Source organism: Suricata suricatta, chromosome 10 (assembly GCF_006229205.1).
Source record: "Suricata suricatta isolate VVHF042 chromosome 10, meerkat_22Aug2017_6uvM2_HiC, whole genome shotgun sequence".
Classification (NCBI taxonomy): Eukaryota; Metazoa; Chordata; class Mammalia; order Carnivora; family Herpestidae; genus Suricata; species Suricata suricatta.
Window position 1 is genome coordinate 76,498,497 of NC_043709.1, and position 14,067 is coordinate 76,512,563.

The 14,067-nt window shown below is 39.2% G+C and overlaps 1 long non-coding RNA gene across 1 annotated transcript; it reads left to right on the forward strand.

Annotated features, from left to right (window-relative positions):
* The first annotated feature begins 659 nt into the window (after positions 1-659).
* Positions 660-12,341, forward strand: LOC115305487. The gene is made up of 3 exons (XR_003914804.1): positions 660-760; positions 880-1,029; positions 12,114-12,341. It is a non-coding gene; the product is annotated as an uncharacterized LOC115305487 (long non-coding RNA).
* Positions 12,342-14,067: the final 1,726 nt, after the last annotated feature.

Consider the following 14,067-nt stretch of genomic DNA (forward strand, 5'->3'; position numbering starts at 1 on the left):
TTACTTCGGTGGGGTGGGGGATGCTGGAATTCCATGGTGAGACATTCCAGTTTGAGATATTCCAGATGGGAGAGTTGGGGTTGTCGGTCCCTGGCGGTGCCTGGAAACTATTCTCTGACCCACAGTAAAATGGCCGCTTGGTTGCCTTCTGAAGTAACTCTTACAGTGGGTTTGAGCCTGGTGTTAGGCTCTGTGCTGAAGCTCAGAGCCTGGATCCTGCTTCAGATTCTGTCTCCCTCACTCTCTGCCCCTCCCTTGCTCACACTGTCTTTCTCTCTTTTTCTCAAAAATAAACATTAAAAAAAAATTTTTTTTTTAATGCATTGCCCTAGGATTTTAGTGCCATTGGTTTTACTGAAGCTGTAAACTACAACTGGCACTAGATTTCTAATATTGCTGTAATGGATCAAATAGTTGGAGCAGACACAGAAGATATTCAGGGATTTGGGAGCTGGAGGCAGGACCTCACGGAGCTGCTGAAATTCTGCACGAGCTCTGCTAAAGTGCTCTCAGTGCACTTTACAAAGCAGCCCTGTTTCGGCCAGCTTGCATCTGGAAGGCTTTTCCCAAGACGTCACTACTATCCACTATGACATGGACTTACCCTCCAACAAACCCAAGGTAACAGAGAGCCCCTCCCCTCCCCTGGCAATGAACCAACCTACTAGTTTCATACTGTTCATCTTACACCAAATGGAACCAACTCTACTGTGGGGTGTGGCAGCCGCGTTCATGTGAAGAGCCCCATGGCAACACTCAGGTATTCTGATAGGTTAACAGCCCAGTAAAAAGTTTAACTCCCAACATGTGCCCAGCTATAATGAGAGTTTTCTTTTTGCAACCTTATTTCCTCTTGTGAACTACTGGACCTTCTCTAAGCCTCCAAACCTCAGCAGAGACTAGAATAAAAAGTGGTGCTAGCAGATGCTGAGCAGGAGAGGATGACTTCCTGATACACACGGTCAGAGTGCAGAGACCCGTGGAGATGTTCCTCACCCATGACCAGCTTGACAAGGGGGTGCCACCCAGGTATCATTCTTTTTCTTTTTCCACCCTGCCTCCTGTTAGCCACTTCTCCCTCTCTTTAAAGAAAGGAACACTTCTCATTTATCCTGAATTTAGCAATGACCTCCTACCCTGATGGGTAAAATCCTCCCAGAGTGACAAAAATACAATTCAGAATATTGGTACTGTCTGGTCAAAGTAGAATAACAGGGACCAGATTTATCTTCTACTTGAAACAATCCCCCCAAAGACAAAATACACTGTTTTGAGGACACTGGACATTGGGCAGTGGGTGAGGAAGGCAGTGATTTCTGAGAGGTGGGAAACAAACAGGCAAGCCTCAGAGTTGTTCCAGCTTAGTGTCTGAGAGTTTCTAGGCTGTGGAGCAGGGAGGAGAAACTGAGGCAGACCCCCTGAGTGGAGGGAGACAGAGCTGAGAGTTCTAGGAAACCAATAGTTCATAGGGCAGAGTGCCAGAGAAGACGGAGGTGCACAGAGAGAACCCAAGATACCTAGAGAGGGCTCCGTGGAGTATCCCGCAGGCCTGTGAGGAAACTCCTAGGGTTTGGGAAAGAACCATCAAAAGAGGTAGAGGGAACAGTGACTGGTGCTCAATGCAGGACTGCATTGTTCCCAGACATTGTTCCAGCCAGGCTGGAAAAACTCATAATTCATGGGGCCTTGGGGAAAGTATTCAGAAAGATCTTGTCTTGGTAGAGAGGAATAATTAGCCTAGAGTAGGCACTGTTCCAGACTTGTCTAACAAATCATAACTGTAAGACCCAAAAGGAGAAAAGTATTTCAAGTAACTTTGCTATATAGCAGAACAAAGCTCAAAGGAAGGAATAGAAATACAAAAATTTCCATCAACCAACAAGGTAACATTCATAATGCCTGGCATCCAATCAAGATTACAAGATATGCAAAGAGGCAAGAGAACACAGCTCATAATGAGATTACCAGTCAGTGGAAATCAACCCAGAACTTACCCAGATATTAGAATTAACAGAAGAGGACATTAAAACACTTCTACCTATCAAAAGTTGACAAGGTTTTTCCTAGCAACTTTATTCATAATAGCTAAAACGGAAGCCATCCAGATGTCCATTAACAGGAATACAGGTAAACAGGATGTTTAGCAAAAAAAAAAAAAAAAAAAAAAAAAAAAAAGAATGGTTGTCTAAGAGATACAACAATTTTAATTAATGAATCTCAAAAACATTTTGCTGAAAAGAGCCAAACATAAAAAACTACACAGCATATGATGATTTTGCCTATTTGAAATTTTCTAATAGGTAAAATTAATCTATGATGATAGAAGTTAGATCAGTGGTAGCCTCTGGAATGGAGGGAGGATCAACTGAGAAAGAAGAAGACAGGAAACTTTTAGGGACCAAATAGTAATGTGAGTTATAGGGGTGTATGTACTGTAACAATGGATGGAAGTCTACAAATTGTGCATTTCATGCAATAAAAGTTTTTGTTAGAATTTTAAGAATCCAAGCACGAGCCCTGGCCTCCACTGCCGCCAGGTCCCTGCCGGGATCGCATTGGGGTGGGGGCTGTTTTTTCCCTGTTGGCACCCAGGATTTGGGATTCGCGTGGCCAGTGCTGGAGGTGAGATGAGCCATGGAAATGAGATGGGAGTAGTGTCCTTCTCAGTTGGATAGATGGGGCGGACGAAATTTACAGAGCTCCCTTCCTCTCCGCCATCTTGGCTCCTCCACAAACTTCCAGTTCTAAAATAAAGAAGAGGATGCCAGGATGCAGATTTACATGGGGGAAAGAACATGTGAAGACATAGGGAGAAGAAAGCCATTGACGCAACAAGGGCCTTGGAAGAAACTAACACTGGTTGGAAAAAAAGTCTTGATCTCAGACTTCTAGCCTCCAGAATTGTGAGAAAATAAATTTATGTTGTTAAAAAAAAAAAAGAATTTTAAGAATCCAATAGAAAAATAGGTACTCAATGTTTAAAAGCAAGTCAAATAGCCAATAATAAACAAATAAAAATATTCTTGGTATCATTAGAATTCAGAAAAAAAATAAATTAAAATCACAGGGAGACACCATTTTGCACCCACCAATCAGTGATATTTTAAAGTATGATGATATTTGACTTCGTTTGATCATATCTCTACTGAGGCAATGTCTATTGGTACATGTACTTGGGGAAACATTTTGGTTCACCAAGTAATGTTGAAGAAATGTAATCCTTGTGCCCTGAAATGCCACTTCTAGGAATATTTCTGAAAAAAAGGTCTTGAGCAGCAGAGACTGTAAATCTTGTTGCCAACAGCATTGTCTGTGATGGCAAAAACTCAGGAAACTGATGTGTTTAGTTCTAGGATTACAGATAAATAGTAGTGTAGCTGTACATTTGTTGTATACGTTCACATGGAAGTGGAATTTAATGCATTTCAGCTACATGAATCACACAGATAAATTGCACGGGTACAACGTTGAGTGAGAAAAACAAGTCTCCAAAGAAAACTTACAGTATGTTTGTTTCTATCTGGATATAGATTCCAAAACAGGCAACACTAAGTTACAATTGATGACTGAACATTGTAGGGGGTAGGGGCACTAAGCTTCTGCACAGTCAAAAATACTCCTATAACTTTTGACTTCCCCAAAACTTAACAATTAATAGCCTATTGTCGACCAGAAACCTTAGCAATAACATAAGCAGTTGATTAGCATGTATTTTATATGTTATGTGTATTACATAATGTGTTCTCACAATAAAATAAGCTTGAGAAAACTTATTAAGAAAATCATAAAGAGAAAATACATTTACCATGCTATACTGTGTTTATTCAAAAAAATTCTCATAGGAGTCCATGCAGTTCAAATATATGTTGTTCAAGGGTCATCTGTGTGTGTTGTTTACAGGTATAGACACATGGTGAAACCATAAAGACAAAAAAGAGAATAAGTAACTTAATTCTAACCCATGGAGTTTGAGAAGGAGATTAAGAGCGGGGAGGGGACCCCTGGGTGGCTCAGTCAGTTAAGTATCTGACACTGTTTCGGCTTGGGTCATGATCATGCAGTTCTGTCCGTTTGAGCCCCTATGTCAGGCTCAGCTTTGGCAGCAGGGAGCCTGATGGGTTTCTCTGTCTCCTCTCTCTCTGACTCTTCCCTGTGCTGTCTCTGTCTCTCTCAAAATAAATAAATAAACTTTTTAAAAATTAGAAAAAAAAGAGTGAGAGGGCACATAATACTAAAGTGTTCACTGTATTGTCCTACTAAGTTCTGCTGAATACATGTTTATACATGTTCTACTAAGTTCTTTCTTGTGCACTTAATACCTAACACAAAATTCAAAATAAAGCGAACAAAATGAGTATAGAAGTGTAAACCAAAGAATATGACAGAAAATTAAAGATGTCATTTTTTATTATCAAATGACTACTTAAAAAATCTTTATAAAATTCAGTTGTAAATGTGCCAAGTTCTTAATGTGAACATTTCTCATTTAGAATTATAAGATTACTGTGTAATAAAGGCAGAACTGAAAGACTGAGTGAATAACGTTGTTTATAAAACAATGCATCCAGATAAATGTCAAGATACTATAAAAAGTATTATTTGTTCCTAGCTCATAATTAATTGAATGCCCTATGGAGGAGAGATGCCCTAGTATAAAGGTTTTTGTCATTTCTATAAAGATGTTCATTTGATCTTCTATTTCACAAAAGCTAATTATGTGCAAGTAGAATTCGTCTTCTTTTATGTTTCAGAGTCATCAGAAGTGCTGGTGGAAACAACATATAAGATCTTTTTTTTAAATAGACTTAAAGTTTTTTTGTGAAATGTTAAGTCTACAGCAAAACGGAGTGGAAGACACAGAGATTTCCCATATAACCTCTGCTCCCGCCACACTCACACAGCCTCCTCCATTAACAACATCCCCCCGCCAGCAGTTCATTTGTTGCAACTGATGAACCTACACTGATACATTGTTATCACTCAGGGTCCATATTTTATTTTATTTTTTAAATTTTTTATTTTTTAATGTTTTATTTATTTTTGATACAGAGAGAGACAGAGCATGAGAGGGGGAGGGGCAGAGAGAGAAGGAGACGCAGATCTGGAAGCAGCTCCAGGCTCTGAGCTAGCTGTCAGCTCAGAGCCTGATGCGGGGCTTGAACCCATGAACATAAGATCTGACCTGAGCCGAAGTCGGAGGCTTAACCGACTGAGCCACCCAGGTACCCCTCAGAGTCCATATTTTAAAAGGTTTCTTTAAAAAAAAACACCTTATTGGGGTGCCTGGGTGGCTTAGTCAGTTGGGTGTCTGACTTCAGCTCAGGTCCTATCTCACGGTTTGAGCCCCGCGTCAGGCTCTGTGCTAGACATTTGCTCAGAGTGTGGAGCCTGCTTCAGATTCTGTGTCTCCTTCTCTCTCTCTGTCCCTCCCCCACTTGCACTCTGTCTCACTCTGTCTCTCAAAAATAAAGAAATGTAAAAAAAATTTTTTTAAATAAAAAAACATAATAGTCAATCCCCAATTTTTTCCTTTATCTGGAAATACTAATGCATCCTCAGTGCATACATGTCTATAAACAAGTAAGTGATATCTGGAGTAAGTGCATCTGAGTCAGAATAACAGGATGACTACTGAGGGAGATGGATTCCATTCTGAGGTTTTTAACTTTTTGCAAGACCGAGGAAGTCTTCATATATAGACCTATCTAGACCCAAAATTTCATGGCCTCACTGAGTTACCAAGTCTTGGCCCCAAAGAGAAAAACCATACGTCATGTTCTGGTTCATCTAACACTGCTTCAGAAAGCACAGTGCGGTCCCTGCCCCACCCCTGGGGGCGCTGTTGCTCCCACTTCGAGGCTGCTAGGCCAGGAGTGGGTAGAGTACAGCAGGTGAGGCCTGGAAGGAAAGCAGTCTGTCTTGTAAAACTACCCCAGTTTTCTTCTCTTTCCTTCTTTTTAAATGTTTATTTTTTCTTTGAGAGAGAGAGAGACAGACAGACAGAGCATGAGCAGGGGAGGGGCAGAGAGAGGGAGTCACAGAATCTGAAGCAGGTTCCAGGCTCTGAGCTGGCAGCATAGACTCCAATGTAGGGCTTGAACTCACAAACTGCCAGATCATGACCTGAGTCAAAGTTGGATGCTTAACCAACTGAGCCATCCAGGTGCCCTGACTTCACAGTTTTCTGGAGTAAGTGATCAACATAATCTATTAAGTAAATGAATCTGCAAAGATGTTTTCTAGGAGTCAGCAAGTTCTCACTTTACAAGTGCTTAGCCTTTGTTACTTATACTGCAGTTGAGGGCAAATGATGCAAAATAAAAAATTTAATCCACTTCTTTATTTCAAAATTTTTGTTCATTACATTTAACTTAAGTTTCCAAGATATTTATAGAGAGGAATTCTGATTGTAGAGGGAGAATAGAAAATGACAAAGGGTATCTAGATGGCTCAGTCAGTCTGAATCTGGCTCAGGTCTGACTCTGGCTCAGGTCATGATCTCACAGTTCAGCTCATGAGTTCAAGCCCACATCAGGCTCTCCACTCTCAGAAAAGAGCCTGTTTCCAATCCTCTGTCTCCCTCTTTTTCTGCTTTTCTTTCATATGCACGGGTACTCTCTCTTCCTTAAAAATAAACATTAAAGAAAATGACGACAAGCTCATTTGCAAAACACTTTCCTCAGTTTATTTAACCATTGTGAAAGTCTCTATCATTATGGTACACTATTTGACTGAATTGGGTATCTACCCCAAAAATTGGGTATCTATCTTTTTAATTAATTTTTTTTAACATGTATTCATTTTTGAGAGATGGAGAGGGACAGAGCATGAATGGAGTAGAGGGGGAGAGAGAGGGAGACACAGAATCTGAAGCAGGCTCCAAGCTCTGAGCTGTCAGCACAGAGCCTGATACGGGGCTTGAACCCACAGACTGTGAGATCATGACCTGAGCTGAAGTTCAATGCTTAGATGACTGAGCCACCCAGGTGCCTCTAAAAATATTACTTTCTGTATTCAACCCTGGAGCTCCTGTAATGTGTTGACTCAGAGAAAGAAGACCTTCCTGACACTCAACTCTCCATAGAAGCTTCAACTAAGCACACGCCCCCCCAAATTAAATTGTGTAAACAACAAGAAACATGACAATTCAGTTTTATAGAATTTGGTGGATAGAATAGACCTTGGAAAGCATCCAAATATGTTGACCCATCCCCACTTTATAGATTAGAAAAACAAAGATCAAGAAATGTATAATATCTGACCCAAGTCATGCAAAAAGCTCGGATCATCATGAAGGTGAATAGAAGGCCATCGTTTTTTTCTCCAAATTGTGTTGTCTCTTTCTTGGTCTCTAGAACAACTCAGATATGGCAATGTTCAGATATTTCAGAAACAGAAATGAGGAACATTTGTGCAGGCTTTAATTTCAAGACATTCTATTCTTTTAGTCCTCAACCATGATCACACCTGTATTTTTTGCTTAAATAAAGACTCAGCTCTCTGCAGTGTCTGCCTAGTTTCGAGAGCTGTAAGTGCCACGATTTAATGAAGTCTGGGATAGAAACAATCTTCCTTGGGGAAAACTACATAATATTTCATTGACTTTACTGAAAACCAAAATTACTGTTATCAAGTCAAACAACCTTTTCAAGCAAAAATATTTATCATCATAATTTTAGTATAGTTTATAATTCCTTTCAAAGTCAGACATGAGGAAAAGAAAGTCATGCAAAGTACAACAAATAAAAATCTGTGATAAAGACATAATTGTCAGATATGTAACACTCTACTGGTCAATAACTAAAATACATTGGTGATTCATTAGATACAAAGTGTAATTACAGCCCTTAATGTAAGACACAAACATTAATCCTTTCCTTTATCCAACGAAGACTGGAGGGGTGTGTATGTGTGTGTGTGTGTGTGTGTGTGTGGACGTGCGCGCATAGATGTGAGATATGAGTTGTCTCCATTCTTTCCCCATTCCTTCAGAATCCATACTTATGCTCCTTTTAAACACTTCACCAATATGTATGAAGATTAAATCCTTAAGAAAACATCTTTAATGTCAGTTTTCTCAAAGAAATGGCTGCGGAGGATAATTCTAAAAACAATATTCATTTTCTAACATATATTAATGATGATGACCATGATTTGCACAGTTGTGAAAGATATTTAAAAACTCTAAAATCTGTATATAAGAAACATATCTTCCTAAATGGTTATAAAACTCATGTCTCTAAAATTTAGTAAATTATGTTTATGTTCATTTTTTGGCTTTTGACCTGATTATTTAACAGATGCTTCCTTACCAATTGGGACTCAAATATTTTAAAAAGAATTATTTGAAAGAAGTCAACTTGTAGTCTTATAAACATGTAGGTGAAAGAAAGTGGGGGAGAAGGTATATGTATTTGTGGTGTTATTTTAAATAAGAATTGAAATTAGTAGTGTGGATAGGTAGAAACAAATTTATAGGCCTCTGTGTGATTGGTTAAAACAAGTAACAAGGTTCATGGATTAGGAGCATTTCTGGTTGGAGTCAATAAAGCTATGGCATTTAAGTCACTAAAAGCTCATGGCTCTTTATCAACCTCAACTTGTTAGAACCAGCTGGGATGCAATAGAATGTTCACTTTTGCTTTCTTCCATGCACAGACCGCTTTGAGTCAAAATTTCCTTTTATATATGGTAGCTATGACAATGATCATAATGGTGATAAATGATAATTATGATCAGGTAGAAAATACATTTCCTACTGGATAGTAAAGTAGTTTTTAAATTATTTGTATTTGTCCAATCTTGTTTTCTTTCTGCTTGACAAAATAAACTTCCAAACTCTTAATGATTTATTTTTTCTTTTTAAGCATGTATATTTTATGGACTTGGTCACATCATTGTATAAGGAATAGCACAAGACAATGTTCAGTTCATTGGCCATTTAATTTTCAGAGCTACAAACTAGAGTTTTCATCAAGTTATTTGAGATTACAAGGTGTATTGTGTGGTGTAGAACAATGTTCTCAGGAAGGAAAGATTTCCATATAGAAATATGGAAAGATCCAGAATATAAATCTAGAATACAGATTATGGAAAAACCTATATCTGCTATAATCTCTACAACCTCTCAGAGAGCTACCTTAAAAAAAGGGGGCGGGGGAATAAAAATACAGACATGAAGGAAAAATGGAAAGAGAAAAGAAAAGAAGAAAGAGAAAAAGAGAAAAAAAAGAACCCAGATCTGGGCATCAGCAGCATTAACTACAAAGCAAAATAACTACAAAGTAAATCCCCCAATTTGGCCTAAGAGCCCTCTTCGTATTCTGCCAAAGAAATGAGAGAAGTGTGGTGGTCTTGACATCACAGCTATTCAGGCCAGAGGTTGAGAATTCCATATGGTGACTGTTTGGTGGATGGAAGAGCCCAGAACATGAGGCCTGGAGTTGTCTGTCAACGTCCATTTAGGACAGTAACTGAGTCACATGCCAAAGGGAAATATTTACATGCTGATAGTTTTTTCTCACAGATGTGCCCTTGGGCATCCAGTTGAAAAGCAGATTAGTCCATACCAGCAGTTCTCACACTTTCTGCTGTTTCCTGTAGGCTCTTAAAAATTATTGAGAACCTAAAAAGCATTTATTTTGTAGCTCATGTGTTGGTATTTGTCATATTAGAAATTTAAATGAGGAAATTAAAATATTTATTAAATCATTTAAAAATAGCATTAACATACCCATTTTCCAACTATACACCCCTACAGATATGTAGTTGGAAAAGAGAGGAGTATTTTAGTTGGAAAAGAGAGCAGTATTTTAGTGTCTTTTTAAGATAATTGAGGGTATTTTTCTTTGATATTACACCATGACTGTAAAAGTGGTCATTTCTTAAAGGTTAGTTGTAATTTGGATTCTGAAACTTTATCAAATAAACCATAAGCGTTCTATTACATTAAAATAATCAATTTATCTTACACTTTCAATACATCTCTTACCAATGCATGATTTTGTAAATTATTGGTTCACTGAGTTATGCGGATACTCCAAATCATGACCCATTTCACTACATGATATCAAAGGTCATATTCATTACTATGCAACCCATCTCATCATAAAGCATATATGTATTAGGAAGCTCATAGTACAGATACAAATTTTCCAAAATTCTGATTTTCACTTGAAGACAATTTTTACCTTGGGCAACAAATACCATCACTTCTTTCCCTTGAAATGAAAGCTCACTTCATTTTCAAGAAAATGCCTTCCAAATTCTCAGATCTAAAAAAACATGTGCCAGTCATTCTTTCAAATAAAAATGATATTGCCTTTAAAAAGTACCTAGTTTATTTGTAACCCAAGTGCTTTTCTTTAAGACAACCATCTTACTTTGGTATATGTATAGCAGAAACGATTCATGTGTATATCCCATTTCATCACACAAAATCCTAAGTGGAAATTTACTCAAAGGGTAAAGATTTAATAAAATTAGTAATTTTTGCTGCTTCGTCAGGGGCTGTGAGTACCTGGCACTGAAGAAACAGAATGACTAGTAGGTCATTTTGGTGCCACTGCCTCGATTTGGGCTAAGGTCCAACAGTTTTAAGCACCAATGCCTTTGCACAATCAGTTGCAAATGTCAACATAATGGAAATACATATAATCTCTTAGTATTACAGAGAAAATAGCTTTGACCCTGTGAACACACTGAAAGGATCTTGGGGACCCCCTGGTGTCTGATGGACCACACTCTGAGAATCTCAGGTATATTTTGAGAAAAGAAAGAACTTATCATCCACTAACTGAAATTCACTTGATGGAGTGACGCTGCCAAGAACCAGTTCTTAATCAACATTAAGCAAACTGGTCTAGGGACATCGGCAGCTAGGCACCCTACCAACTGCTATCCAGATATAAAGACTAAAATTTTGCTTCTTAGCATGTGATTTATTTGGAAGAAGTTTTTAGTGCTAAGTTCTGAAAGAAGCCAAGAAACATTTTATTGTCAAGATCCATTTTAGTGTCGAGCTCTGTTCAAGCACCAAAGCAGATTTTAGTAAGCTTGCAGGTGTACACATCAAGGTAACATCAGGGTAATTTTTCTTGTACTATATACTCTGAGGTTTGGCTTAGAAAAAGATACCAACAATCTCCACTAATGGTTAAAAAATACCAACAATGATTTTAAAAACACAAAACTTCTCGCAAACTTCTTAGCTTCAAAAAGGAATACTTTTCTGGATAATCTCTGTATTTCTATGAAGGCACTATAAAGGAACTTGAGAATCTGTCTTGGATAAGTTAATTAACAGAAGGAACACTAAAGTCAGGAGAGCTCAACAGGACAAAACCTTGTCCCCTATGGCATTCCTTGATGGAACAAAGACCATTATTAAGGAGTGTAGCCACACCAGAATAATACAAACACATTGTTAAAGTTTTACAATAATCCCGACATTTCTATCTCACCTATCACAAAATAAGGCCATCTGGTTATTCCTCCTCGTAAAATATTTTATTTACTCACTTCCCTCTATCAGGGCTTTAACATGCACCATGTATGCTTGAGCTCCAGTAACACCAAAGGCTAACCCAGTGTTAGTGACGGAGAAAAATCTGTTGTAAGATGGCCAACAGGACTGATAGGAGAATTCTAGTCCTGGTCTGAAGACTCCCTTTCAGGGTTCTTCTTCCTGTCCTGCTTCCCACACGCACCAAATTACTATTAATGCAGAAGTAACAGACTATAAATCGTCCCCCATGCTTACCTCTGGAGAGTGATCTTCTCTGAGCCACTGGTGTGAAAGAAACCTCCTGCCTTCCAAGATCTCCAAGTGATGTTTGGTTCTTCCACCAGGTGATCCAGACCAGGTTCTGTAACATTAGCAGAAGTATTTTTCACTTCACTTTATTTAAAACATATATATTTTATAAATGTAAAAACTTTGGATGAATATGGAACTGAAAATCAGAGGAGGCAAGAAGAAATTGGAAGCATATTCAGATGATAAGTTCATTAGTGTAATAATATATAAAATTGCTTTAATAACAAATGGTTTTACAATAATTATGATAGTTGGTTTAGTATGAAACACCTCTTGGAAATTACTGTTCCCTCAGGTCACAGCATCTTCAGTGGCTCTAGGGAGTAAAGTTGCAATGGTCTTACTGTAGAAGAACAACAGAAGAACAAAGTATTTCTACCACTTAAGAAGAGGAAGAATTCCATAACAATCTGTGGCTTAGCATATTGCCGAACAAAGAAAATTCAGAAGGAAATGTGGAAAAAAGAAGAACTCTTACAAATATTGGACATAATTTCTTACAATAAAATATTAAATTACTTTCGTTTTCATGAGGGTGGTTTGAGTTAAGAAAAATATGTAAATAATCAGCCAATCCATTGGCTTCCATTTTTATCAAGATATTTAAAATAAGGTTGTGGCAGTTTTAAAAGAAGACCATAGGAGGGCACTTGTGGGGAAGAGCACTGGGTGTTATACAGAAACCAACTTGACAATAAATTATTTAAAAAAACAACACACATGACCGTAAATTCTCTGATGCACCTTCTATTGAGAGGTGGAATCTCTATCTCTTTCCCTTGAATATCAGGGAGCTTGAAGCTGCTTCATCCAATGCAGTACAGCCGAGGTGATGCTATGGGATTTCTGAGACTGCGGTTTCCACTTTGTTCCCAGGGAACATTTGTTCTTGGAATCTTGGGCCACCAAGAGAGAAGTCTAGCTGTCCCAATGTCGAGAAAATAAGTAAAGTTCTGCACCATAAGATGGCCGCTGGGACTAAAACAAGCTCTAGTTCCTAGATTAGAGACTCGTCTTCCGGGTTCTTCCTGCCCTGTTTGCAGCCCGTGTGAAAACAGCCACGAATGTGGAAGGTGACGCTATAGCTTACCCTTCCCACTGGCATTCGGGGCTCAGACCTCTGGAGAACATCTCCTCTGAGCCCACCGTGTAAAATAACCCTCCTCCCTTCCAAGATCTCCGAGTTCGCTTGGTTCTTCCTGCTGGGTGATCCAGACCAGACTCTGTAACACTATAATGCAGCTCCAGAGACCACATGTAGGCATTCTCCTTGACAGTCCAGCTGACTAGCCTCCAGTATCCCAGCCTCAGTGCTGAACTTGGCAGAGAAGTGTCTTGGAAGGGGTTCCTCCAGCCCCAGCTCCTCAGGTGCCCTCTGTGATGAGGCAGCATAAGGCAAGCTGACAGGCACAGCCCCTCCCCCCCACAAGCAGGTGGGATACCTGTGCTATTCCTCAGGCACTCCAGCTGCCCAAGAACAAAGAAAAGGAGAAAAACAAATTGTTAACTGATAGAGATCATAGTCCTGCAGGACCTAAGTCTCCGTCACCCTCCATAGGGATGTGGGAAACAAAGGCAGAAGGAAGTGGCAGATAGAACGAAATTTCCTTACAACCTGCAGCCCATTAACAAATACTTGAGGCTAGCAGAGTAAAAACTTTTCTCCAGCAACTCCTTACTGTCTTAATGTTAATATTTTGCTAGAGGTAAAAACAACTGTAGCTCAACAATAGCTAGGCCTCCAGTGTCCTATGAGTCTTTAGCACATGAAAATCTCACTGAAAACTTTCCTCCCCCCCAACCCAACTTTACCTCCCCTTCCCCCATAGTGTATAACCAATCTTTCCTCAAGGTCCTGGGGCCGCTCTTCCTGCCCACAGGTCCTGTCCCTGTGCCTTAATAAAATCACCTTTTTGCACCAAAGATGTCTTCAAGAATTCTTTCTTGGCCATCAGCTCCGGACCCCATGAGCCCCACTGTCACCCCCCAAAAAACCTCATCATCTCGACAATGGAGCTGCGAAGAGCTCTGCTCAGTTAGGTGAATGTGAACACATAAATATCACTTGTAGCTGGTGGTTCCACTTTCTCCACGACTCGGTTCTCCACACTTCATCAAAGGCAGCAGTGGAAAGAGATTGAGAATGGCCTGAAATCAATCAACAGGAAAGGTGTATAAAATCTCAGTGAGTTTCTCTCGAAACTGATCTGCTGTTGGTTATAATGACTTGATTGACTCACAGTACCAAC